The sequence below is a fragment of the Chiloscyllium punctatum genome, chromosome 52 (assembly GCF_047496795.1).
Source record: "Chiloscyllium punctatum isolate Juve2018m chromosome 52, sChiPun1.3, whole genome shotgun sequence".
In the NCBI taxonomy this organism is placed as follows: Eukaryota; Metazoa; Chordata; class Chondrichthyes; order Orectolobiformes; family Hemiscylliidae; genus Chiloscyllium; species Chiloscyllium punctatum.
Window position 1 is genome coordinate 35823341 of NC_092790.1, and position 5446 is coordinate 35828786.

Genomic DNA, 5446 nt, shown 5'->3' on the forward strand with positions numbered 1-5446 from the left:
TACAGGAGACATAGCGGTAGACAGAATGGGAAATTAGACTGATGCAGTGAGGGTTACACAAGGAGAATGGAAATGAGCCCCACAGATATCTGGAAAATCCCAAACTCCATCCTTGGCCTGTGCTGTTGCGTCTCTCTGGAGTGGAGAATTCTGTTAGCTCAGGATGTAGAGTAGCTGCAAGAGCGGGAGGCACTGACAGAGGCAGCAATTAGACCCAGACAGTGAGGGATACCACATGGAGAGAGACTGAGTGATATCAGCAGAGTGCTGGAAGACTTCAGGATCACACAATCATGTTGGAAGAATGGGTTTAGCTTCATGTGTCGGTGCTCAGGGATGAGCAACCAGTGAGCAGGTGAAGTGATGGCCTAGTAACATTATTGTTAGGGCATTTATCCAAAACCTCAGCTAATGTTCAGTGGAGGCAGGTTTGAATCCCATCATAAGATATGGTGGAATTTAAAAATCAATAATTTTAAAAATAGCAATGAACAATCGATAAACAAATATGAAACCATTGCTGATGTACAAAAATCACAATCCCTGAGATTCGATTCCCTACAGTGTGGAAACAGGCCTTTCGACCCAACTAGTCCACACCATCCCTCCAAAGAGTAACCCACTCAGACCCATCTCCCTCGACCTAATACACCTAACACTGTGGGCAATGTAGCATGGCCAATTCGCCTGACCTGCACGTCCTTGGACTGTGAGAGGAAACCCGAGCATCCGGGGGCAATTCACGCAGACACAGGGAGAATGTGCAAACTCCACACAGTCGCCCATTGCTGGAATCGAACCTGGGACCCTGCTGTTGTGAGGCAGGAGTGCTAATCACTGAGCCACCGAGCTGCCCACTTGCCCTTTCGACAACGAGACCTGATCATCCTCACGTGGTCTGCACGACATCCCCACAGCAAAGTGTTTGCCTCTCAATTGCCCACCAAAATGGCCGAGCAAGCTACTCAGCTCATGGGCAGATAGGGCTGGGCAATAAAGGCTGGTCTGCCAGAGACACCCACATCCCATACCTGATTTATGAAAAAATCCAATAGGATGGTCCCACTGGAACCATGCTGGGACCAGTGTCCTGGCCAATCATGTCAGTAGGTTTAGGGACAGGGCTTTAAACTGACAGAGAGGATGTAGGGACAGGGTTCAGGTGAAAGGAGCTTTCCAAATCCAGAGAGAAAAGGTGAAGTATGGGAGCAACATGAGAATGTGTCTGAAGGCAATCAGAAAGGAACACGATGGGACAGAGTATAACTAAAACTGTACATCAGTGAATAGATTTGTGACAGGAAATTGTGGGAAAGAGTAAATTATGATTTTTTTTTGAATGGACGAAGTCTTATCAATGAGGTAGATGGATGTCTGACACTGAGATAAAAAAGATTTAGACACCAGAGAGACGTGTTTACAGGGTGAACAAAAGTTGGACATAACTATTCAATGGATCACAACCTTGCAGAAACTCAGGCAAAATGGGTAACAAAAACAATAATGGGTAAAAAAGGCATCACAGAAAAAGCATTTGGCCTCAGATCATGAAGTAGAGTCAGTCTGAATGTAAATCCTGGCTACTACTTGCCAAGGTCACAAGCAGCAGAACAGTTTTAGCCACCGAACAGCATTCCGTTGCTCATCACTGCATTAACCAGAAACTCATTGGAATTTTTTAACAAACACATTGTGATAATTTTGGGAAACTTCAATATTCACATAATCTGGGACAGTTACACTGACAACAATGACATTGGAAGAGTTCAGAGATTTTTTTTTCCAGTGTTTCTTTGAATAACAAATTGTGCAACTGCCTAGGGAGGTAACTATCTCAGAGCGACCGTTGTGTGATGAAACTTAGTGAATGAGTAATGTCACCTGGAGAGATCCTCATGGAAATTGTGAAGAAGTGCAGTTTAAAGAAATATAAAGTTTTAAAGTGAATCACAGAAAGGACAAGCTACAACTAGAAACAAAAATAGCCAATGACATGAGTTTGAGAGGAGAACTGACTAAGGTAAACAGGCTAAACAGACTGAAATATGTGCCTCCAAATGAACAGTGGAAAACTTTTGAAGGAGCAATTTAAAACATCAACAAAAGGACATTCCATTGAAACGGACAAATCCTCAGCAAGAAATCCCCATCGGTCCCTCACTCAAGTAAAAAGGATCATATTAGATTATCGGGCTTGGAGGATCACCAAAAAGTACTTAAAATCCTGAAGTGGGAGAATGTTTTAGGAGTAAGTTTAAAAGGGATTGCAAAGGATCTGCTCGCAGGAGGAGGTCAGATGGAAGAGGGAATAATTGTCAAGGCTTTATGTCACAAAAGGAACTGGGAGAGCTGAAGGTGCTGGAGGTGGTGAGAGTGTTACAGAGAGGGGTCAGGGTCTGAACGGTGTTACAAAGCCAGGACGGATTGCTGCAGCTGGAGGGGTTTGCAGAGGTAGGAAGGGACATATGTATTTTTTATTTATTCATTCATGCGATGAGGGTGTCACTGATTGGACCAACATTCTTTGCCCCACTGCTAATTTCCCAGAGTATAGCACAGAGTCAGCCATATTGCTGTGGGTCTGGTCTGATGTGCAGGTCAGACCAGGTTATAATGTCAGATGGTCTTCTCTAAAGGACGTAAGTGAACCAGATGAGTACTTCCTACTGGTCAACAATGCTTTTATGGTGGCCTCATTAATGTCCTGTACAGCCACAACGTGACATCCCAACTTCTACTTTCAATGCTCTGCCCAAAGAAGATAACCATCCCAAACGCCTGCTTCAACAGCCTATCTACCTGTGACACCACTTACAAAGAACTGTGTACCTGCATCCCTGGGTCTCTGACTGACAACACTACCCAGGGCCCGAACATTAACTGTACAAGTCCCGCCCTGGTTTGTTTCACCAAAATGGAACACCTCACATTTATCTAATTAAACTCCATCTGCTATTCTTCAGCCCACTATCCCAGCAGTACTGTACATCCTGTTGTATCATAGATAACTTTCTTCACTGTCCACTTTCCCACCAATTCCAGTGTCACTCAAAAAACTCACTTAACACAAAACCAATATTCCCATCCAAACCATTTATCCAAATGACAAACAACAGGGGACCCACTTCACCGCTGGTCACATGTCTCCAGTCAGAAAAACAACATGTCTCCCATCACCCTCTGTCTCCTACCATCAAGCATAATTTTGTATCCAGTTGACTAGCTCCTCCTGAATGCCATATCCTTTTACATTGATCTGAGCTTATTACCCAGTTTACCATACGGATCGTAGAACACAGAACAGTACAGCACAAGACCCATCGGCCATGGTGCCATGCCCAACTTTTACACGACTGTAAGTTCAAACTAATTTAGATAACCTTCATTTTGCCGATCCAGGAGTCTGTTAAAGTGTCCCATTCCAATCACCCACCACTCTCTGTGTAAAGAACCTCCATCTGAGATCTCCCCTTACCCATCCTCCAATCACCTTACAATTATGCCCCCTTGTACCATGTATGCCATGGGATAAAGAGGTCTCTCACTGTTCACTCTATCTTTGCCTCACACCATCTTGTTCACCTCTACCAAGTCATACCACACTCTTCTTCACTCCAATGAGAAAAGCCTTAGCTCCCTCAACCTTTCTTCATCAGACATGCTCTCCAGTCCAGGCAGAATCCTGGTAAATCTCCTCTTTACCCTCTCTAAAGCTTCCACATCCTTCCTGTAATGAAGGGATCAAAACTGAACACAATATTCTAATTGGGATCGAAACAGGGCTGTATAGAGCTGCAGCATAACCTCATGGCTTTAAAACTCAATCCCCCCAGCTAATGAAAGCCAATACAACATATTCTTTCTTAACAACACTATCAGCTTGGTGGCAAATTTGATGGATCTCTGGTCATGAAATCCAAGATCCATCTGTTCCTCCACACTATTCAGTATTCTGCCTTTACCCCTGTATTCTGCATTCAAGTCTCACCTTCCAGAATGCATCACTTCACACTTTTCCCGATTTGACTTCATCTGCCACTTCTCAGCCCAGCTCTACATCCTGTCAATGTCTCATTGCAACCTCAAGCAGACATCCACACTATTCACCACTCCACCAACCTTCGTGTCATTATCAAATCATTATCAAACTTTCTTACCCACTCTTCCACTCACACATCCAAGTCGTACATGAAATCACAAAGAGCAGAGAGTTTTTGACCTCTCCCTGCAGAAAACCACTGGTCACTGAGTTCCAGGCTGAATGCTTTCCATCTGTCATCACCCTCTGTCTTCTATGGGCCAGGAATTATGTATCCAGACAGGCAGGTTTCCCTGTATCCCATGCTCTCTACTTTCTCAATGAGCCATAAATGTGTCTTGTCACATTCTCAAAGGATTCAATAAGATTTGTGAGGCATGACCTGTCCCTTACAAAATCATGATGACTTCCTCTAATCAAACTATGGTTTTCCAAGGAATCATAAATCCTGTATCTCAGAGTCATCTCCAATAATCTGCACATCACAGACAGAAGACTGACAGGTCTGTGATTCCCAGGATTACCTCTATTCCCTTTCTTGAACAACGCATGGCTGATTCACCTAACCTGCACATCTTTGGGCTGTGGGTGGAAACCGGCGCACCTGTCGGAAAATCACGCAGACATGGGGAGAATGTGCAAACTCCACACAGACAGTTGCATGGGGCTGGAATTGAAATCGCATCCCGAGTGCTGTGAGGCAGCAGTGCTAACCATTGAGCCAACGTGCTGCCCCATATAACTCTCTAGAGCTTCTGATCCTTGGTTCCTCAAACTTAAGTTAGCTTCCTTCTTCCTCTTGATGTTCGACATCCCTTGGAACCTTGTCAAATGCTTTGCTGAAGTTCATGTAGACAACGCTGACTGCTCTGCCTTCATCTATTGCTTGGTCAACTCATCAAAGAGTCAATCCGGTTTGTGAAACACGGTTTCCCACTCACAAAGCCATGCTGACTATCTCTAATCAGCCCTTGCCTTTCCAAATATATGTAGCTCCTTTCTCTCAGAATCTCCTCCAACAACTTACCCAGCATTGGCTCACTGGGTTATGATTTCCTAGCTTTTCCCTGCAGACCTTAAGTGATGGTACAGCATTAGCCACCCTCCAGTCTTCCGGTAACTCATTGTGTCTGTTGATAATATAAATATCTCTGTTGGGCTCACTGCAATCTCTTCCCTAACTTCCAATGAATATTCAAGGATAGACCTAATGAGCTACTGAGGATTGATCTACCTTTATTTGTTTTAAGATTCCAGCACTTTTTCTTCTCTGTTGAGGATCTTTTTCGAGACATCACTATTTATTTCCCCAAGTTCCCGAGCTTCCCTGTCTTTCTCCACAGTAAATGCTAACAACACTATTTTGTCTAATATATCACGCACCTCCTGACAGTTAAGGTGCCCTAT